The 20,569-nt window shown below is 50.6% G+C and overlaps 25 non-coding genes across 25 annotated transcripts; all 25 read right to left on the reverse strand.

The window, feature by feature from the left end:
* Nucleotides 1–568: 568 nt before the first annotated feature.
* On the reverse strand, nucleotides 569–641 carry Trnaa-agc (transfer RNA alanine (anticodon AGC)). The gene has a single exon. It is a non-coding gene; the product is annotated as a tRNA-Ala (tRNA).
* Nucleotides 642–1,064: 423 nt separating this feature from the next.
* Nucleotides 1,065–1,137, reverse strand: Trnaa-ugc (transfer RNA alanine (anticodon UGC)). Its single transcript has one exon. It is a non-coding gene; the product is annotated as a tRNA-Ala (tRNA).
* A 1,058-nt stretch (nucleotides 1,138–2,195) lies between these two features.
* Trnaa-agc (transfer RNA alanine (anticodon AGC)) lies at nucleotides 2,196–2,268 on the reverse strand. The gene has a single exon. It is a non-coding gene; the product is annotated as a tRNA-Ala (tRNA).
* Nucleotides 2,269–2,691: 423 nt separating this feature from the next.
* Trnaa-ugc (transfer RNA alanine (anticodon UGC)) lies at nucleotides 2,692–2,764 on the reverse strand. Its single transcript has one exon. It is a non-coding gene; the product is annotated as a tRNA-Ala (tRNA).
* Nucleotides 2,765–3,822: 1,058 nt separating this feature from the next.
* Nucleotides 3,823–3,895, reverse strand: Trnaa-agc (transfer RNA alanine (anticodon AGC)). Its single transcript has one exon. It is a non-coding gene; the product is annotated as a tRNA-Ala (tRNA).
* Nucleotides 3,896–4,318: 423 nt separating this feature from the next.
* On the reverse strand, nucleotides 4,319–4,391 carry Trnaa-ugc (transfer RNA alanine (anticodon UGC)). The gene has a single exon. It is a non-coding gene; the product is annotated as a tRNA-Ala (tRNA).
* A 1,058-nt stretch (nucleotides 4,392–5,449) lies between these two features.
* On the reverse strand, nucleotides 5,450–5,522 carry Trnaa-agc (transfer RNA alanine (anticodon AGC)). The gene has a single exon. It is a non-coding gene; the product is annotated as a tRNA-Ala (tRNA).
* A 423-nt stretch (nucleotides 5,523–5,945) lies between these two features.
* Trnaa-ugc (transfer RNA alanine (anticodon UGC)) lies at nucleotides 5,946–6,018 on the reverse strand. The gene has a single exon. It is a non-coding gene; the product is annotated as a tRNA-Ala (tRNA).
* A 1,058-nt stretch (nucleotides 6,019–7,076) lies between these two features.
* On the reverse strand, nucleotides 7,077–7,149 carry Trnaa-agc (transfer RNA alanine (anticodon AGC)). The gene has a single exon. It is a non-coding gene; the product is annotated as a tRNA-Ala (tRNA).
* A 423-nt stretch (nucleotides 7,150–7,572) lies between these two features.
* Trnaa-ugc (transfer RNA alanine (anticodon UGC)) lies at nucleotides 7,573–7,645 on the reverse strand. Its single transcript has one exon. It is a non-coding gene; the product is annotated as a tRNA-Ala (tRNA).
* A 1,058-nt stretch (nucleotides 7,646–8,703) lies between these two features.
* Trnaa-agc (transfer RNA alanine (anticodon AGC)) lies at nucleotides 8,704–8,776 on the reverse strand. The gene has a single exon. It is a non-coding gene; the product is annotated as a tRNA-Ala (tRNA).
* Nucleotides 8,777–9,199: 423 nt separating this feature from the next.
* On the reverse strand, nucleotides 9,200–9,272 carry Trnaa-ugc (transfer RNA alanine (anticodon UGC)). Its single transcript has one exon. It is a non-coding gene; the product is annotated as a tRNA-Ala (tRNA).
* Nucleotides 9,273–10,330: 1,058 nt separating this feature from the next.
* Nucleotides 10,331–10,403, reverse strand: Trnaa-agc (transfer RNA alanine (anticodon AGC)). Its single transcript has one exon. It is a non-coding gene; the product is annotated as a tRNA-Ala (tRNA).
* A 423-nt stretch (nucleotides 10,404–10,826) lies between these two features.
* Nucleotides 10,827–10,899, reverse strand: Trnaa-ugc (transfer RNA alanine (anticodon UGC)). Its single transcript has one exon. It is a non-coding gene; the product is annotated as a tRNA-Ala (tRNA).
* Nucleotides 10,900–11,957: 1,058 nt separating this feature from the next.
* Trnaa-agc (transfer RNA alanine (anticodon AGC)) lies at nucleotides 11,958–12,030 on the reverse strand. The gene has a single exon. It is a non-coding gene; the product is annotated as a tRNA-Ala (tRNA).
* A 423-nt stretch (nucleotides 12,031–12,453) lies between these two features.
* On the reverse strand, nucleotides 12,454–12,526 carry Trnaa-ugc (transfer RNA alanine (anticodon UGC)). The gene has a single exon. It is a non-coding gene; the product is annotated as a tRNA-Ala (tRNA).
* A 1,058-nt stretch (nucleotides 12,527–13,584) lies between these two features.
* On the reverse strand, nucleotides 13,585–13,657 carry Trnaa-agc (transfer RNA alanine (anticodon AGC)). Its single transcript has one exon. It is a non-coding gene; the product is annotated as a tRNA-Ala (tRNA).
* Nucleotides 13,658–14,080: 423 nt separating this feature from the next.
* Trnaa-ugc (transfer RNA alanine (anticodon UGC)) lies at nucleotides 14,081–14,153 on the reverse strand. The gene has a single exon. It is a non-coding gene; the product is annotated as a tRNA-Ala (tRNA).
* Nucleotides 14,154–15,211: 1,058 nt separating this feature from the next.
* Nucleotides 15,212–15,284, reverse strand: Trnaa-agc (transfer RNA alanine (anticodon AGC)). The gene has a single exon. It is a non-coding gene; the product is annotated as a tRNA-Ala (tRNA).
* A 423-nt stretch (nucleotides 15,285–15,707) lies between these two features.
* On the reverse strand, nucleotides 15,708–15,780 carry Trnaa-ugc (transfer RNA alanine (anticodon UGC)). The gene has a single exon. It is a non-coding gene; the product is annotated as a tRNA-Ala (tRNA).
* Nucleotides 15,781–16,838: 1,058 nt separating this feature from the next.
* Trnaa-agc (transfer RNA alanine (anticodon AGC)) lies at nucleotides 16,839–16,911 on the reverse strand. The gene has a single exon. It is a non-coding gene; the product is annotated as a tRNA-Ala (tRNA).
* Nucleotides 16,912–17,334: 423 nt separating this feature from the next.
* Nucleotides 17,335–17,407, reverse strand: Trnaa-ugc (transfer RNA alanine (anticodon UGC)). Its single transcript has one exon. It is a non-coding gene; the product is annotated as a tRNA-Ala (tRNA).
* A 1,058-nt stretch (nucleotides 17,408–18,465) lies between these two features.
* Nucleotides 18,466–18,538, reverse strand: Trnaa-agc (transfer RNA alanine (anticodon AGC)). Its single transcript has one exon. It is a non-coding gene; the product is annotated as a tRNA-Ala (tRNA).
* A 423-nt stretch (nucleotides 18,539–18,961) lies between these two features.
* Nucleotides 18,962–19,034, reverse strand: Trnaa-ugc (transfer RNA alanine (anticodon UGC)). Its single transcript has one exon. It is a non-coding gene; the product is annotated as a tRNA-Ala (tRNA).
* A 1,058-nt stretch (nucleotides 19,035–20,092) lies between these two features.
* Nucleotides 20,093–20,165, reverse strand: Trnaa-agc (transfer RNA alanine (anticodon AGC)). Its single transcript has one exon. It is a non-coding gene; the product is annotated as a tRNA-Ala (tRNA).
* Nucleotides 20,166–20,569: the final 404 nt, after the last annotated feature.

Below are 20,569 nucleotides of genomic sequence, written 5' to 3' on the forward strand. Positions count from 1 at the left end.
ACTTTTCCGACCTTCCACGACGCTCACGCAACGCTCACGCTAGTGAAAGCCTTATTTAGAGCTTGACGTCGCGCCCAAGCGAGTGAGCACATTTCGCCTACGGCTTAGGCCGCCCACCTAGTGTGGCTGCTCGGTGTCTGCAGGCAGCGAGGGGCTGCAAGCTTCCCGTGTTCGCGCCTGTGTCACCTCTGCTTGCTTGTCAGAGACAGAGTATCGCAAAACATACAACTCACTCCATGAATTGATTGCTACGGCATCTGTCATCAGCAGTCACAACTAGCAACACCAGTAGCAGCCGACTGCACGTAAAGAATGGGAATGTGCAGTGGGATTTTTGTGAACTCGGCGCAAGGCAGATCTTTCCGACATAGGTTTGAGAATCTTAAGGGCAGACTTGTACTGTTTCTAAATTCAGTGTAGCGGTGGGAGGAGGGTGCTTCCTGCGCGTAACATCACGCTTGCCAGTTGTGACTGCTAATCGTTCGCTCGTATCTGCCTTGACACATTCGCTGGCTGTGAATTATCCCACTTGCGTGGCAGTGTGCGCATGTAGGTGTGTTAAAAATTCTGGAGGCGCTGGGTATCGATCCCAGTACCTCTCGCATGCTAAGCGAGCGCTCTACCATCTGAGCTACGCCCCCTGATGACAAATAGTGCTACATACAACCATATCAATATCACAGACCCCTTGCACTCCCATTATTCCGCAGACAAACACTATTCTCAATGTGTCCGTGAGGGTGTCTTTCAGGTTTCCTGCATTCTGTATCGAATCGTAGTTGGCCAAAATTAAAGTGGCGCGCACAACGTCGAAAATAGCGTTCGGCCACCGCTCTGAGTAAGACGAACGTGTTGTCCACTCTCTAGACTTCTTTGAGGTTAGGCCGTTATACCTAAGACAGATTTGCACTCGATGACACCTCGACAACAGCCGGTCCTCACATTTACGTCTTGCTCTCCTTACGTCAGTATACATCACATGAGCTGTGACGCTGGCTTTGCAACATCTTGCGTGTCTTTAGGCTCGCCGCGACCAACACTTACCATGCACTGTCCACAAAACATGGAGGCGCCGGGGCTTGAACCCGGGACCTTTCACATGCAAAGCGAACGCTCTACCAACTGAGCTACGCCCCCAAGCGCAACAAAGCTGCGCTGTTTTCCATTCTTTGCTACTCTGATGTGCACGGACCTGATGGTTGGTTGGTTTGTAGGGGTGAAGGGACCAGTGTACAAAGGCGCGGTCAAGTTCATATACACAAGAGTTCCAAGTAGTTTCGATGCTCTGGTATTACGACTACAAATTACGTCTGTATTTAACGTCTTAAATTGAAAGGACAGTCGACTGATGACCACAGCAGTTGAGTCCCATAGTGCTCAGAGCCATTTTTTGAAAGGACAGTCACAAACCTTGTCGACAATCACACCGCGCCTGAGGTAACAAGCACATCTGAAGCCCAATTGTGCACTCGACTGTTCATGCCAACTCACTGCCTCGCACTTTACTACTGTGTACCACTCTTGTCGTCCAACTGCAAAACACTGGGCCACAACACGTTTCCGCGTCTCCATTGCACTGCGCAAACTACGAAACGCTCCCCAAACATGGCACTCACCCATGCAGACGACTTTTCCGACCTTCCACGACGCTCACGCAACGCTCACGCTAGTGAAAGCCTTATTTAGAGCTTGACGTCGCGCCCAAGCGAGTGAGCACATTTCGCCTACGGCTTAGGCCGCCCACCTAGTGTGGCTGCTCGGTGTCTGCAGGCAGCGAGGGGCTGCAAGCTTCCCGTGTTCGCGCCTGTGTCACCTCTGCTTGCTTGTCAGAGACAGAGTATCGCAAAACATACAACTCACTCCATGAATTGATTGCTACGGCATCTGTCATCAGCAGTCACAACTAGCAACACCAGTAGCAGCCGACTGCACGTAAAGAATGGGAATGTGCAGTGGGATTTTTGTGAACTCGGCGCAAGGCAGATCTTTCCGACATAGGTTTGAGAATCTTAAGGGCAGACTTGTACTGTTTCTAAATTCAGTGTAGCGGTGGGAGGAGGGTGCTTCCTGCGCGTAACATCACGCTTGCCAGTTGTGACTGCTAATCGTTCGCTCGTATCTGCCTTGACACATTCGCTGGCTGTGAATTATCCCACTTGCGTGGCAGTGTGCGCATGTAGGTGTGTTAAAAATTCTGGAGGCGCTGGGTATCGATCCCAGTACCTCTCGCATGCTAAGCGAGCGCTCTACCATCTGAGCTACGCCCCCTGATGACAAATAGTGCTACATACAACCATATCAATATCACAGACCCCTTGCACTCCCATTATTCCGCAGACAAACACTATTCTCAATGTGTCCGTGAGGGTGTCTTTCAGGTTTCCTGCATTCTGTATCGAATCGTAGTTGGCCAAAATTAAAGTGGCGCGCACAACGTCGAAAATAGCGTTCGGCCACCGCTCTGAGTAAGACGAACGTGTTGTCCACTCTCTAGACTTCTTTGAGGTTAGGCCGTTATACCTAAGACAGATTTGCACTCGATGACACCTCGACAACAGCCGGTCCTCACATTTACGTCTTGCTCTCCTTACGTCAGTATACATCACATGAGCTGTGACGCTGGCTTTGCAACATCTTGCGTGTCTTTAGGCTCGCCGCGACCAACACTTACCATGCACTGTCCACAAAACATGGAGGCGCCGGGGCTTTAACCCGGGACCTTTCACATGCAAAGCGAACGCTCTACCAACTGAGCTACGCCCCCAAGCGCAACAAAGCTGCGCTGTTTTCCATTCTTTGCTACTCTGATGTGCACGGACCTGATGGTTGGTTGGTTTGTAGGGGTGAAGGGACCAGTGTACAAAGGCGCGGTCAAGTTCATATACACAAGAGTTCCAAGTAGTTTCGATGCTCTGGTATTACGACTACAAATTACGTCTGTATTTAACGTCTTAAATTGAAAGGACAGTCGACTGATGACCACAGCAGTTGAGTCCCATAGTGCTCAGAGCCATTTTTTGAAAGGACAGTCACAAACCTTGTCGACAATCACACCGCGCCTGAGGTAACAAGCACATCTGAAGCCCAATTGTGCACTCGACTGTTCATGCCAACTCACTGCCTCGCACTTTACTACTGTGTACCACTCTTGTCGTCCAACTGCAAAACACTGGGCCACAACACGTTTCCGCGTCTCCATTGCACTGCGCAAACTACGAAACGCTCCCCAAACATGGCACTCACCCATGCAGACGACTTTTCCGACCTTCCACGACGCTCACGCAACGCTCACGCTAGTGAAAGCCTTATTTAGAGCTTGACGTCGCGCCCAAGCGAGTGAGCACATTTCGCCTACGGCTTAGGCCGCCCACCTAGTGTGGCTGCTCGGTGTCTGCAGGCAGCGAGGGGCTGCAAGCTTCCCGTGTTCGCGCCTGTGTCACCTCTGCTTGCTTGTCAGAGACAGAGTATCGCAAAACATACAACTCACTCCATGAATTGATTGCTACGGCATCTGTCATCAGCAGTCACAACTAGCAACACCAGTAGCAGCCGACTGCACGTAAAGAATGGGAATGTGCAGTGGGATTTTTGTGAACTCGGCGCAAGGCAGATCTTTCCGACATAGGTTTGAGAATCTTAAGGGCAGACTTGTACTGTTTCTAAATTCAGTGTAGCGGTGGGAGGAGGGTGCTTCCTGCGCGTAACATCACGCTTGCCAGTTGTGACTGCTAATCGTTCGCTCGTATCTGCCTTGACACATTCGCTGGCTGTGAATTATCCCACTTGCGTGGCAGTGTGCGCATGTAGGTGTGTTAAAAATTCTGGAGGCGCTGCGTATCGATCCCAGTACCTCTCGCATGCTAAGCGAGCGCTCTACCATCTGAGCTACGCCCCCTGATGACAAATAGTGCTACATACAACCATATCAATATCACAGACCCCTTGCACTCCCATTATTCCGCAGACAAACACTATTCTCAATGTGTCCGTGAGGGTGTCTTTCAGGTTTCCTGCATTCTGTATCGAATCGTAGTTGGCCAAAATTAAAGTGGCGCGCACAACGTCGAAAATAGCGTTCGGCCACCGCTCTGAGTAAGACGAACGTGTTGTCCACTCTCTAGACTTCTTTGAGGTTAGGCCGTTATACCTAAGACAGATTTGCACTCGATGACACCTCGACAACAGCCGGTCCTCACATTTACGTCTTGCTCTCCTTACGTCAGTATACATCACATGAGCTGTGACGCTGGCTTTGCAACATCTTGCGTGTCTTTAGGCTCGCCGCGACCAACACTTACCATGCACTGTCCACAAAACATGGAGGCGCCGGGGCTTGAACCCGGGACCTTTCACATGCAAAGCGAACGCTCTACCAACTGAGCTACGCCCCCAAGCGCAACAAAGCTGCGCTGTTTTCCATTCTTTGCTACTCTGATGTGCACGGACCTGATGGTTGGTTGGTTTGTAGGGGTGAAGGGACCAGTGTACAAAGGCGCGGTCAAGTTCATATACACAAGAGTTCCAAGTAGTTTCGATGCTCTGGTATTACGACTACAAATTACGTCTGTATTTAACGTCTTAAATTGAAAGGACAGTCGACTGATGACCACAGCAGTTGAGTCCCATAGTGCTCAGAGCCATTTTTTGAAAGGACAGTCACAAACCTTGTCGACAATCACACCGCGCCTGAGGTAACAAGCACATCTGAAGCCCAATTGTGCACTCGACTGTTCATGCCAACTCACTGCCTCGCACTTTACTACTGTGTACCACTCTTGTCGTCCAACTGCAAAACACTGGGCCACAACACGTTTCCGCGTCTCCATTGCACTGCGCAAACTACGAAACGCTCCCCAAACATGGCACTCACCCATGCAGACGACTTTTCCGACCTTCCACGACGCTCACGCAACGCTCACGCTAGTGAAAGCCTTATTTAGAGCTTGACGTCGCGCCCAAGCGAGTGAGCACATTTCGCCTACGGCTTAGGCCGCCCACCTAGTGTGGCTGCTCGGTGTCTGCAGGCAGCGAGGGGCTGCAAGCTTCCCGTGTTCGCGCCTGTGTCACCTCTGCTTGCTTGTCAGAGACAGAGTATCGCAAAACATACAACTCACTCCATGAATTGATTGCTACGGCATCTGTCATCAGCAGTCACAACTAGCAACACCAGTAGCAGCCGACTGCACGTAAAGAATGGGAATGTGCAGTGGGATTTTTGTGAACTCGGCGCAAGGCAGATCTTTCCGACATAGGTTTGAGAATCTTAAGGGCAGACTTGTACTGTTTCTAAATTCAGTGTAGCGGTGGGAGGAGGGTGCTTCCTGCGCGTAACATCACGCTTGCCAGTTGTGACTGCTAATCGTTCGCTCGTATCTGCCTTGACACATTCGCTGGCTGTGAATTATCCCACTTGCGTGGCAGTGTGCGCATGTAGGTGTGTTAAAAATTCTGGAGGCGCTGGGTATCGATCCCAGTACCTCTCGCATGCTAAGCGAGCGCTCTACCATCTGAGCTACGCCCCCTGATGACAAATAGTGCTACATACAACCATATCAATATCACAGACCCCTTGCACTCCCATTATTCCGCAGACAAACACTATTCTCAATGTGTCCGTGAGGGTGTCTTTCAGGTTTCCTGCATTCTGTATCGAATCGTAGTTGGCCAAAATTAAAGTGGCGCGCACAACGTCGAAAATAGCGTTCGGCCACCGCTCTGAGTAAGACGAACGTGTTGTCCACTCTCTAGACTTCTTTGAGGTTAGGCCGTTATACCTAAGACAGATTTGCACTCGATGACACCTCGACAACAGCCGGTCCTCACATTTACGTCTTGCTCTCCTTACGTCAGTATACATCACATGAGCTGTGACGCTGGCTTTGCAACATCTTGCGTGTCTTTAGGCTCGCCGCGACCAACACTTACCATGCACTGTCCACAAAACATGGAGGCGCCGGGGCTTGAACCCGGGACCTTTCACATGCAAAGCGAACGCTCTACCAACTGAGCTACGCCCCCAAGCGCAACAAAGCTGCGCTGTTTTCCATTCTTTGCTACTCTGATGTGCACGGACCTGATGGTTGGTTGGTTTGTAGGGGTGAAGGGACCAGTGTACAAAGGCGCGGTCAAGTTCATATACACAAGAGTTCCAAGTAGTTTCGATGCTCTGGTATTACGACTACAAATTACGTCTGTATTTAACGTCTTAAATTGAAAGGACAGTCGACTGATGACCACAGCAGTTGAGTCCCATAGTGCTCAGAGCCATTTTTTGAAAGGACAGTCACAAACCTTGTCGACAATCACACCGCGCCTGAGGTAACAAGCACATCTGAAGCCCAATTGTGCACTCGACTGTTCATGCCAACTCACTGCCTCGCACTTTACTACTGTGTACCACTCTTGTCGTCCAACTGCAAAACACTGGGCCACAACACGTTTCCGCGTCTCCATTGCACTGCGCAAACTACGAAACGCTCCCCAAACATGGCACTCACCCATGCAGACGACTTTTCCGACCTTCCACGACGCTCACGCAACGCTCACGCTAGTGAAAGCCTTATTTAGAGCTTGACGTCGCGCCCAAGCGAGTGAGCACATTTCGCCTACGGCTTAGGCCGCCCACCTAGTGTGGCTGCTCGGTGTCTGCAGGCAGCGAGGGGCTGCAAGCTTCCCGTGTTCGCGCCTGTGTCACCTCTGCTTGCTTGTCAGAGACAGAGTATCGCAAAACATACAACTCACTCCATGAATTGATTGCTACGGCATCTGTCATCAGCAGTCACAACTAGCAACACCAGTAGCAGCCGACTGCACGTAAAGAATGGGAATGTGCAGTGGGATTTTTGTGAACTCGGCGCAAGGCAGATCTTTCCGACATAGGTTTGAGAATCTTAAGGGCAGACTTGTACTGTTTCTAAATTCAGTGTAGCGGTGGGAGGAGGGTGCTTCCTGCGCGTAACATCACGCTTGCCAGTTGTGACTGCTAATCGTTCGCTCGTATCTGCCTTGACACATTCGCTGGCTGTGAATTATCCCACTTGCGTGGCAGTGTGCGCATGTAGGTGTGTTAAAAATTCTGGAGGCGCTGGGTATCGATCCCAGTACCTCTCGCATGCTAAGCGAGCGCTCTACCATCTGAGCTACGCCCCCTGATGACAAATAGTGCTACATACAACCATATCAATATCACAGACCCCTTGCACTCCCATTATTCCGCAGACAAACACTATTCTCAATGTGTCCGTGAGGGTGTCTTTCAGGTTTCCTGCATTCTGTATCGAATCGTAGTTGGCCAAAATTAAAGTGGCGCGCACAACGTCGAAAATAGCGTTCGGCCACCGCTCTGAGTAAGACGAACGTGTTGTCCACTCTCTAGACTTCTTTGAGGTTAGGCCGTTATACCTAAGACAGATTTGCACTCGATGACACCTCGACAACAGCCGGTCCTCACATTTACGTCTTGCTCTCCTTACGTCAGTATACATCACATGAGCTGTGACGCTGGCTTTGCAACATCTTGCGTGTCTTTAGGCTCGCCGCGACCAACACTTACCATGCACTGTCCACAAAACATGGAGGCGCCGGGGCTTGAACCCGGGACCTTTCACATGCAAAGCGAACGCTCTACCAACTGAGCTACGCCCCCAAGCGCAACAAAGCTGCGCTGTTTTCCATTCTTTGCTACTCTGATGTGCACGGACCTGATGGTTGGTTGGTTTGTAGGGGTGAAGGGACCAGTGTACAAAGGCGCGGTCAAGTTCATATACACAAGAGTTCCAAGTAGTTTCGATGCTCTGGTATTACGACTACAAATTACGTCTGTATTTAACGTCTTAAATTGAAAGGACAGTCGACTGATGACCACAGCAGTTGAGTCCCATAGTGCTCAGAGCCATTTTTTGAAAGGACAGTCACAAACCTTGTCGACAATCACACCGCGCCTGAGGTAACAAGCACATCTGAAGCCCAATTGTGCACTCGACTGTTCATGCCAACTCACTGCCTCGCACTTTACTACTGTGTACCACTCTTGTCGTCCAACTGCAAAACACTGGGCCACAACACGTTTCCGCGTCTCCATTGCACTGCGCAAACTACGAAACGCTCCCCAAACATGGCACTCACCCATGCAGACGACTTTTCCGACCTTCCACGACGCTCACGCAACGCTCACGCTAGTGAAAGCCTTATTTAGAGCTTGACGTCGCGCCCAAGCGAGTGAGCACATTTCGCCTACGGCTTAGGCCGCCCACCTAGTGTGGCTGCTCGGTGTCTGCAGGCAGCGAGGGGCTGCAAGCTTCCCGTGTTCGCGCCTGTGTCACCTCTGCTTGCTTGTCAGAGACAGAGTATCGCAAAACATACAACTCACTCCATGAATTGATTGCTACGGCATCTGTCATCAGCAGTCACAACTAGCAACACCAGTAGCAGCCGACTGCACGTAAAGAATGGGAATGTGCAGTGGGATTTTTGTGAACTCGGCGCAAGGCAGATCTTTCCGACATAGGTTTGAGAATCTTAAGGGCAGACTTGTACTGTTTCTAAATTCAGTGTAGCGGTGGGAGGAGGGTGCTTCCTGCGCGTAACATCACGCTTGCCAGTTGTGACTGCTAATCGTTCGCTCGTATCTGCCTTGACACATTCGCTGGCTGTGAATTATCCCACTTGCGTGGCAGTGTGCGCATGTAGGTGTGTTAAAAATTCTGGAGGCGCTGGGTATCGATCCCAGTACCTCTCGCATGCTAAGCGAGCGCTCTACCATCTGAGCTACGCCCCCTGATGACAAATAGTGCTACATACAACCATATCAATATCACAGACCCCTTGCACTCCCATTATTCCGCAGACAAACACTATTCTCAATGTGTCCGTGAGGGTGTCTTTCAGGTTTCCTGCATTCTGTATCGAATCGTAGTTGGCCAAAATTAAAGTGGCGCGCACAACGTCGAAAATAGCGTTCGGCCACCGCTCTGAGTAAGACGAACGTGTTGTCCACTCTCTAGACTTCTTTGAGGTTAGGCCGTTATACCTAAGACAGATTTGCACTCGATGACACCTCGACAACAGCCGGTCCTCACATTTACGTCTTGCTCTCCTTACGTCAGTATACATCACATGAGCTGTGACGCTGGCTTTGCAACATCTTGCGTGTCTTTAGGCTCGCCGCGACCAACACTTACCATGCACTGTCCACAAAACATGGAGGCGCCGGGGCTTGAACCCGGGACCTTTCACATGCAAAGCGAACGCTCTACCAACTGAGCTACGCCCCCAAGCGCAACAAAGCTGCGCTGTTTTCCATTCTTTGCTACTCTGATGTGCACGGACCTGATGGTTGGTTGGTTTGTAGGGGTGAAGGGACCAGTGTACAAAGGCGCGGTCAAGTTCATATACACAAGAGTTCCAAGTAGTTTCGATGCTCTGGTATTACGACTACAAATTACGTCTGTATTTAACGTCTTAAATTGAAAGGACAGTCGACTGATGACCACAGCAGTTGAGTCCCATAGTGCTCAGAGCCATTTTTTGAAAGGACAGTCACAAACCTTGTCGACAATCACACCGCGCCTGAGGTAACAAGCACATCTGAAGCCCAATTGTGCACTCGACTGTTCATGCCAACTCACTGCCTCGCACTTTACTACTGTGTACCACTCTTGTCGTCCAACTGCAAAACACTGGGCCACAACACGTTTCCGCGTCTCCATTGCACTGCGCAAACTACGAAACGCTCCCCAAACATGGCACTCACCCATGCAGACGACTTTTCCGACCTTCCACGACGCTCACGCAACGCTCACGCTAGTGAAAGCCTTATTTAGAGCTTGACGTCGCGCCCAAGCGAGTGAGCACATTTCGCCTACGGCTTAGGCCGCCCACCTAGTGTGGCTGCTCGGTGTCTGCAGGCAGCGAGGGGCTGCAAGCTTCCCGTGTTCGCGCCTGTGTCACCTCTGCTTGCTTGTCAGAGACAGAGTATCGCAAAACATACAACTCACTCCATGAATTGATTGCTACGGCATCTGTCATCAGCAGTCACAACTAGCAACACCAGTAGCAGCCGACTGCACGTAAAGAATGGGAATGTGCAGTGGGATTTTTGTGAACTCGGCGCAAGGCAGATCTTTCCGACATAGGTTTGAGAATCTTAAGGGCAGACTTGTACTGTTTCTAAATTCAGTGTAGCGGTGGGAGGAGGGTGCTTCCTGCGCGTAACATCACGCTTGCCAGTTGTGACTGCTAATCGTTCGCTCGTATCTGCCTTGACACATTCGCTGGCTGTGAATTATCCCACTTGCGTGGCAGTGTGCGCATGTAGGTGTGTTAAAAATTCTGGAGGCGCTGCGTATCGATCCCAGTACCTCTCGCATGCTAAGCGAGCGCTCTACCATCTGAGCTACGCCCCCTGATGACAAATAGTGCTACATACAACCATATCAATATCACAGACCCCTTGCACTCCCATTATTCCGCAGACAAACACTATTCTCAATGTGTCCGTGAGGGTGTCTTTCAGGTTTCCTGCATTCTGTATCGAATCGTAGTTGGCCAAAATTAAAGTGGCGCGCACAACGTCGAAAATAGCGTTCGGCCACCGCTCTGAGTAAGACGAACGTGTTGTCCACTCTCTAGACTTCTTTGAGGTTAGGCCGTTATACCTAAGACAGATTTGCACTCGATGACACCTCGACAACAGCCGGTCCTCACATTTACGTCTTGCTCTCCTTACGTCAGTATACATCACATGAGCTGTGACGCTGGCTTTGCAACATCTTGCGTGTCTTTAGGCTCGCCGCGACCAACACTTACCATGCACTGTCCACAAAACATGGAGGCGCCGGGGCTTGAACCCGGGACCTTTCACATGCAAAGCGAACGCTCTACCAACTGAGCTACGCCCCCAAGCGCAACAAAGCTGCGCTGTTTTCCATTCTTTGCTACTCTGATGTGCACGGACCTGATGGTTGGTTGGTTTGTAGGGGTGAAGGGACCAGTGTACAAAGGCGCGGTCAAGTTCATATACACAAGAGTTCCAAGTAGTTTCGATGCTCTGGTATTACGACTACAAATTACGTCTGTATTTAACGTCTTAAATTGAAAGGACAGTCGACTGATGACCACAGCAGTTGAGTCCCATAGTGCTCAGAGCCATTTTTTGAAAGGACAGTCACAAACCTTGTCGACAATCACACCGCGCCTGAGGTAACAAGCACATCTGAAGCCCAATTGTGCACTCGACTGTTCATGCCAACTCACTGCCTCGCACTTTACTACTGTGTACCACTCTTGTCGTCCAACTGCAAAACACTGGGCCACAACACGTTTCCGCGTCTCCATTGCACTGCGCAAACTACGAAACGCTCCCCAAACATGGCACTCACCCATGCAGACGACTTTTCCGACCTTCCACGACGCTCACGCAACGCTCACGCTAGTGAAAGCCTTATTTAGAGCTTGACGTCGCGCCCAAGCGAGTGAGCACATTTCGCCTACGGCTTAGGCCGCCCACCTAGTGTGGCTGCTCGGTGTCTGCAGGCAGCGAGGGGCTGCAAGCTTCCCGTGTTCGCGCCTGTGTCACCTCTGCTTGCTTGTCAGAGACAGAGTATCGCAAAACATACAACTCACTCCATGAATTGATTGCTACGGCATCTGTCATCAGCAGTCACAACTAGCAACACCAGTAGCAGCCGACTGCACGTAAAGAATGGGAATGTGCAGTGGGATTTTTGTGAACTCGGCGCAAGGCAGATCTTTCCGACATAGGTTTGAGAATCTTAAGGGCAGACTTGTACTGTTTCTAAATTCAGTGTAGCGGTGGGAGGAGGGTGCTTCCTGCGCGTAACATCACGCTTGCCAGTTGTGACTGCTAATCGTTCGCTCGTATCTGCCTTGACACATTCGCTGGCTGTGAATTATCCCACTTGCGTGGCAGTGTGCGCATGTAGGTGTGTTAAAAATTCTGGAGGCGCTGGGTATCGATCCCAGTACCTCTCGCATGCTAAGCGAGCGCTCTACCATCTGAGCTACGCCCCCTGATGACAAATAGTGCTACATACAACCATATCAATATCACAGACCCCTTGCACTCCCATTATTCCGCAGACAAACACTATTCTCAATGTGTCCGTGAGGGTGTCTTTCAGGTTTCCTGCATTCTGTATCGAATCGTAGTTGGCCAAAATTAAAGTGGCGCGCACAACGTCGAAAATAGCGTTCGGCCACCGCTCTGAGTAAGACGAACGTGTTGTCCACTCTCTAGACTTCTTTGAGGTTAGGCCGTTATACCTAAGACAGATTTGCACTCGATGACACCTCGACAACAGCCGGTCCTCACATTTACGTCTTGCTCTCCTTACGTCAGTATACATCACATGAGCTGTGACGCTGGCTTTGCAACATCTTGCGTGTCTTTAGGCTCGCCGCGACCAACACTTACCATGCACTGTCCACAAAACATGGAGGCGCCGGGGCTTGAACCCGGGACCTTTCACATGCAAAGCGAACGCTCTACCAACTGAGCTACGCCCCCAAGCGCAACAAAGCTGCGCTGTTTTCCATTCTTTGCTACTCTGATGTGCACGGACCTGATGGTTGGTTGGTTTGTAGGGGTGAAGGGACCAGTGTACAAAGGCGCGGTCAAGTTCATATACACAAGAGTTCCAAGTAGTTTCGATGCTCTGGTATTACGACTACAAATTACGTCTGTATTTAACGTCTTAAATTGAAAGGACAGTCGACTGATGACCACAGCAGTTGAGTCCCATAGTGCTCAGAGCCATTTTTTGAAAGGACAGTCACAAACCTTGTCGACAATCACACCGCGCCTGAGGTAACAAGCACATCTGAAGCCCAATTGTGCACTCGACTGTTCATGCCAACTCACTGCCTCGCACTTTACTACTGTGTACCACTCTTGTCGTCCAACTGCAAAACACTGGGCCACAACACGTTTCCGCGTCTCCATTGCACTGCGCAAACTACGAAACGCTCCCCAAACATGGCACTCACCCATGCAGACGACTTTTCCGACTTTCCACGACGCTCACGCAACGCTCACGCTAGTGAAAGCCTTATTTAGAGCTTGACGTCGCGCCCAAGCGAGTGAGCACATTTCGCCTACGGCTTAGGCCGCCCACCTAGTGTGGCTGCTCGGTGTCTGCAGGCAGCGAGGGGCTGCAAGCTTCCCGTGTTCGCGCCTGTGTCACCTCTGCTTGCTTGTCAGAGACAGAGTATCGCAAAACATACAACTCACTCCATGAATTGATTGCTACGGCATCTGTCATCAGCAGTCACAACTAGCAACACCAGTAGCAGCCGACTGCACGTAAAGAATGGGAATGTGCAGTGGGATTTTTGTGAACTCGGCGCAAGGCAGATCTTTCCGACATAGGTTTGAGAATCTTAAGGGCAGACTTGTACTGTTTCTAAATTCAGTGTAGCGGTGGGAGGAGGGTGCTTCCTGCGCGTAACATCACGCTTGCCAGTTGTGACTGCTAATCGTTCGCTCGTATCTGCCTTGACACATTCGCTGGCTGTGAATTATCCCACTTGCGTGGCAGTGTGCGCATGTAGGTGTGTTAAAAATTCTGGAGGCGCTGGGTATCGATCCCAGTACCTCTCGCATGCTAAGCGAGCGCTCTACTATCTGAGCTACGCCCCCTGATGACAAATAGTGCTACATACAACCATATCAATATCACAGACCCCTTGCACTCCCATTATTCCGCAGACAAACACTATTCTCAATGTGTCCGTGAGGGTGTCTTTCAGGTTTCCTGCATTCTGTATCGAATCGTAGTTGGCCAAAATTAAAGTGGCGCGCACAACGTCGAAAATAGCGTTCGGCCACCGCTCTGAGTAAGACGAACGTGTTGTCCACTCTCTAGACTTCTTTGAGGTTAGGCCGTTATACCTAAGACAGATTTGCACTCGATGACACCTCGACAACAGCCGGTCCTCACATTTACGTCTTGCTCTCCTTACGTCAGTATACATCACATGAGCTGTGACGCTGGCTTTGCAACATCTTGCGTGTCTTTAGGCTCGCCGCGACCAACACTTACCATGCACTGTCCACAAAACATGGAGGCGCCGGGGCTTGAACCCGGGACCTTTCACATGCAAAGCGAACGCTCTACCAACTGAGCTACGCCCCCAAGCGCAACAAAGCTGCGCTGTTTTCCATTCTTTGCTACTCTGATGTGCACGGACCTGATGGTTGGTTGGTTTGTAGGGGTGAAGGGACCAGTGTACAAAGGCGCGGTCAAGTTCATATACACAAGAGTTCCAAGTAGTTTCGATGCTCTGGTATTACGACTACAAATTACGTCTGTATTTAACGTCTTAAATTGAAAGGACAGTCGACTGATGACCACAGCAGTTGAGTCCCATAGTGCTCAGAGCCATTTTTTGAAAGGACAGTCACAAACCTTGTCGACAATCACACCGCGCCTGAGGTAACAAGCACATCTGAAGCCCAATTGTGCACTCGACTGTTCATGCCAACTCACTGCCTCGCACTTTACTACTGTGTACCACTCTTGTCGTCCAACTGCAAAACACTGGGCCACAACACGTTTCCGCGTCTCCATTGCACTGCGCAAACTACGAAACGCTCCCCAAACATGGCACTCACCCATGCAGACGACTTTTCCGACCTTCCACGACGCTCACGCAACGCTCACGCTAGTGAAAGCCTTATTTAGAGCTTGACGTCGCGCCCAAGCGAGTGAGCACATTTCGCCTACGGCTTAGGCCGCCCACCTAGTGTGGCTGCTCGGTGTCTGCAGGCAGCGAGGGGCTGCAAGCTTCCCGTGTTCGCGCCTGTGTCACCTCTGCTTGCTTGTCAGAGACAGAGTATCGCAAAACATACAACTCACTCCATGAATTGATTGCTACGGCATCTGTCATCAGCAGTCACAACTAGCAACACCAGTAGCAGCCGACTGCACGTAAAGAATGGGAATGTGCAGTGGGATTTTTGTGAACTCGGCGCAAGGCAGATCTTTCCGACATAGGTTTGAGAATCTTAAGGGCAGACTTGTACTGTTTCTAAATTCAGTGTAGCGGTGGGAGGAGGGTGCTTCCTGCGCGTAACATCACGCTTGCCAGTTGTGACTGCTAATCGTTCGCTCGTATCTGCCTTGACACATTCGCTGGCTGTGAATTATCCCACTTGCGTGGCAGTGTGCGCATGTAGGTGTGTTAAAAATTCTGGAGGCGCTGGGTATCGATCCCAGTACCTCTCGCATGCTAAGCGAGCGCTCTACCATCTGAGCTACGCCCCCTGATGACAAATAGTGCTACATACAACCATATCAATATCACAGACCCCTTGCACTCCCATTATTCCGCAGACAAACACTATTCTCAATGTGTCCGTGAGGGTGTCTTTCAGGTTTCCTGCATTCTGTATCGAATCGTAGTTGGCCAAAATTAAAGTGGCGCGCACAACGTCGAAAATAGCGTTCGGCCACCGCTCTGAGTAAGACGAACGTGTTGTCCACTCTCTAGACTTCTTTGAGGTTAGGCCGTTATACCTAAGACAGATTTGCACTCGATGACACCTCGACAACAGCCGGTCCTCACATTTACGTCTTGCTCTCCTTACGTCAGTATACATCACATGAGCTGTGACGCTGGCTTTGCAACATCTTGCGTGTCTTTAGGCTCGCCGCGACCAACACTTACCATGCACTGTCCACAAAACATGGAGGCGCCGGGGCTTGAACCCGGGACCTTTCACATGCAAAGCGAACGCTCTACCAACTGAGCTACGCCCCCAAGCGCAACAAAGCTGCGCTGTTTTCCATTCTTTGCTACTCTGATGTGCACGGACCTGATGGTTGGTTGGTTTGTAGGGGTGAAGGGACCAGTGTACAAAGGCGCGGTCAAGTTCATATACACAAGAGTTCCAAGTAGTTTCGATGCTCTGGTATTACGACTACAAATTACGTCTGTATTTAACGTCTTAAATTGAAAGGACAGTCGACTGATGACCACAGCAGTTGAGTCCCATAGTGCTCAGAGCCATTTTTTGAAAGGACAGTCACAAACCTTGTCGACAATCACACCGCGCCTGAGGTAACAAGCACATCTGAAGCCCAATTGTGCACTCGACTGTTCATGCCAACTCACTGCCTCGCACTTTACTACTGTGTACCACTCTTGTCGTCCAACTGCAAAACACTGGGCCACAACACGTTTCCGCGTCTCCATTGCACTGCGCAAACTACGAAACGCTCCCCAAACATGGCACTCACCCATGCAGACGACTTTTCCGACTTTCCACGACGCTCACGCAACGCTCACGCTAGTGAAAGCCTTATTTAGAGCTTGACGTCGCGCCCAAGCGAGTGAGCACATTTCGCCTACGGCTTAGGCCGCCCACCTAGTGTGGCTGCTCGGTGTCTGCAGGCAGCGAGGGGCTGCAAGCTTCCCGTGTTCGCGCCTGTGTCACCTCTGCTTGCTTGTCAGAGACAGAGTATCGCAAAACATACAACTCACTCCATGAATTGATTGCTACGGCATCTGTCATCAGCAGTCACAACTAGCAACACCAGTAGCAGCCGACTGCACGTAAAGAATGGGAATGTGCAGTGGGATTTTTGTGAACTCGGCGCAAGGCAGATCTTTCCGACATAGGTTTGAGAATCTTAAGGGCAGACTTGTACTGTTTCTAAATTCAGTGTAGCGGTGGGAGGAGGGTGCTTCCTGCGCGTAACATCACGCTTGCCAGTTGTGACTGCTAATCGTTCGCTCGTATCTGCCTTGACACATTCGCTGGCTGTGAATTATCCCACTTGCGTGGCAGTGTGCGCATGTAGGTGTGTTAAAAATTCTGGAGGCGCTGGGTATCGATCCCAGTACCTCTCGCATGCTAAGCGAGCGCTCTACTATCTGAGCTACGCCCCCTGATGACAAATAGTGCTACATACAACCATATCAATATCACAGACCCCTTGCACTCCCATTATTCCGCAGACAAACACTATTCTCAATGTGTCCGTGAGGGTGTCTTTCAGGTTTCCTGCATTCTGTATCGAATCGTAGTTGGCCAAAATTAAAGTGGCGCGCACAACGTCGAAAATAGCGTTCGGCCACCGCTCTGAGTAAGACGAACGTGTTGTCCACTCTCTAGACTTCTTTGAGGTTAGGCCGTTATACCTAAGACAGATTTGCACTCGATGACACCTCGACAACAGCCGGTCCTCACATTTACGTCTTGCTCTCCTTACGTCAGTATACATCACATGAGCTGTGACGCTGGCTTTGCAACATCTTGCGTGTCTTTAGGCTCGCCGCGACCAACACTTACCATGCACTGTCCACAAAACATGGAGGCGCCGGGGCTTGAACCCGGGACCTTTCACATGCAAATCGAACGCTCTACCAACTGAGCTACGCCCCCAAGCGCAACAAAGCTGCGCTGTTTTCCATTCTTTGCTACTCTGATGTGCACGGACCTGATGGTTGGTTGGTTTGTAGGGGTGAAGGGACCAGTGTACAAAGGCGCGGTCAAGTTCATATACACAAGAGTTCCAAGTAGTTTCGATGCTCTGGTATTACGACTACAAATTACGTCTGTATTTAACGTCTTAAATTGAAAGGACAGTCGACTGATGACCACAGCAGTTGAGTCCCATAGTGCTCAGAGCCATTTTTTGAAAGGACAGTCACAAACCTTGTCGACAATCACACCGCGCCTGAGGTAACAAGCACATCTGAAGCCCAATTGTGCACTCGACTGTTCATGCCAACTCACTGCCTCGCACTTTACTACTGTGTACCACTCTTGTCGTCCAACTGCAAAACACTGGGCCACAACACGTTTCCGCGTCTCCATTGCACTGCGCAAACTACGAAACGCTCCCCAAACATGGCACTCACCCATGCAGACGACTTTTCCGACCTTCCACGACGCTCACGCAACGCTCACGCTAGTGAAAGCCTTATTTAGAGCTTGACGTCGCGCCCAAGCGAGTGAGCACATTTCGCCTACGGCTTAGGCCGCCCACCTAGTGTGGCTGCTCGGTGTCTGCAGGCAGCGAGGGGCTGCAAGCTTCCCGTGTTCGCGCCTGTGTCACCTCTGCTTGCTTGTCAGAGACAGAGTATCGCAAAACATACAACTCACTCCATGAATTGATTGCTACGGCATCTGTCATCAGCAGTCACAACTAGCAACACCAGTAGCAGCCGACTGCACGTAAAGAATGGGAATGTGCAGTGGGATTTTTGTGAACTCGGCGCAAGGCAGATCTTTCCGACATAGGTTTGAGAATCTTAAGGGCAGACTTGTACTGTTTCTAAATTCAGTGTAGCGGTGGGAGGAGGGTGCTTCCTGCGCGTAACATCACGCTTGCCAGTTGTGACTGCTAATCGTTCGCTCGTATCTGCCTTGACACATTCGCTGGCTGTGAATTATCCCACTTGCGTGGCAGTGTGCGCATGTAGGTGTGTTAAAAATTCTGGAGGCGCTGGGTATCGATCCCAGTACCTCTCGCATGCTAAGCGAGCGCTCTACTATCTGAGCTACGCCCCCTGATGACAAATAGTGCTACATACAACCATATCAATATCACAGACCCCTTGCACTCCCATTATTCCGCAGACAAACACTATTCTCAATGTGTCCGTGAGGGTGTCTTTCAGGTTTCCTGCATTCTGTATCGAATCGTAGTTGGCCAAAATTAAAGTGGCGCGCACAACGTCGAAAATAGCGTTCGGCCACCGCTCTGAGTAAGACGAACGTGTTGTCCACTCTCTAGACTTCTTTGAGGTTAGGCCGTTATACCTAAGACAGATTTGCACTCGATGACACCTCGACAACAGCCGGTCCTCACATTTACGTCTTGCTCTCCTTACGTCAGTATACATCACATGAGCTGTGACGCTGGCTTTGCAACATCTTGCGTGTCTTTAGGCTCGCCGCGACCAACACTTACCATGCACTGTCCACAAAACATGGAGGCGCCGGGGCTTGAACCCGGGACCTTTCACATGCAAATCGAACGCTCTACCAACTGAGCTACGCCCCCAAGCGCAACAAAGCTGCGCTGTTTTCCATTCTTTGCTACTCTGATGTGCACGGACCTGATGGTTGGTTGGTTTGTAGGGGTGAAGGGACCAGTGTACAAAGGCGCGGTCAAGTTCATATACACAAGAGTTCCAAGTAGTTTCGATGCTCTGGTATTACGACTACAAATTACGTCTGTATTTAACGTCTTAAATTGAAAGGACAGTCGACTGATGACCACAGCAGTTGAGTCCCATAGTGCTCAGAGCCATTTTTTGAAAGGACAGTCACAAACCTTGTCGACAATCACACCGCGCCTGAGGTAACAAGCACATCTGAAGCCCAATTGTGCACTCGACTGTTCATGCCAACTCACTGCCTCGCACTTTACTACTGTGTACCACTCTTGTCGTCCAACTGCAAAACACTGGGCCACAACACGTTTCCGCGTCTCCATTGCACTGCGCAAACTACGAAACGCTCCCCAAACATGGCACTCACCCATGCAGACGACTTTTCCGACCTTCCACGACGCTCACGCAACGCTCACGCTAGTGAAAGCCTTATTTAGAGCTTGACGTCGCGCCCAAGCGAGTGAGCACATTTCGCCTACGGCTTAGGCCGCCCACCTAGTGTGGCTGCTCGGTGTCTGCAGGCAGCGAGGGGCTGCAAGCTTCCCGTGTTCGCGCCTGTGTCACCTCTGCTTGCTTGTCAGAGACAGAGTATCGCAAAACATACAACTCACTCCATGAATTGATTGCTACGGCATCTGTCATCAGCAGTCACAACTAGCAACACCAGTAGCAGCCGACTGCACGTAAAGAATGGGAATGTGCAGTGGGATTTTTGTGAACTCGGCGCAAGGCAGATCTTTCCGACATAGGTTTGAGAATCTTAAGGGCAGACTTGTACTGTTTCTAAATTCAGTGTAGCGGTGGGAGGAGGGTGCTTCCTGCGCGTAACATCACGCTTGCCAGTTGTGACTGCTAATCGTTCGCTCGTATCTGCCTTGACACATTCGCTGGCTGTGAATTATCCCACTTGCGTGGCAGTGTGCGCATGTAGGTGTGTTAAAAATTCTGGAGGCGCTGGGTATCGATCCCAGTACCTCTCGCATGCTAAGCGAGCGCTCTACCATCTGAGCTACGCCCCCTGATGACAAATAGTGCTACATACAACCATATCAATATCACAGACCCCTTGCACTCCCATTATTCCGCAGACAAACACTATTCTCAATGTGTCCGTGAGGGTGTCTTTCAGGTTTCCTGCATTCTGTATCGAATCGTAGTTGGCCAAAATTAAAGTGGCGCGCACAACGTCGAAAATAGCGTTCGGCCACCGCTCTGAGTAAGACGAACGTGTTGTCCACTCTCTAGACTTCTTTGAGGTTAGGCCGTTATACCTAAGACAGATTTGCACTCGATGACACCTCGACAACAGCCGGTCCTCACATTTACGTCTTGCTCTCCTTACGTCAGTATACATCACATGAGCTGTGACGCTGGCTTTGCAACATCTTGCGTGTCTTTAGGCTCGCCGCGACCAACACTTACC

This window comes from Schistocerca nitens, chromosome 10 (assembly GCF_023898315.1).
Source record: "Schistocerca nitens isolate TAMUIC-IGC-003100 chromosome 10, iqSchNite1.1, whole genome shotgun sequence".
NCBI lineage: Eukaryota > Metazoa > Arthropoda > Insecta > Orthoptera > Acrididae > Schistocerca > Schistocerca nitens.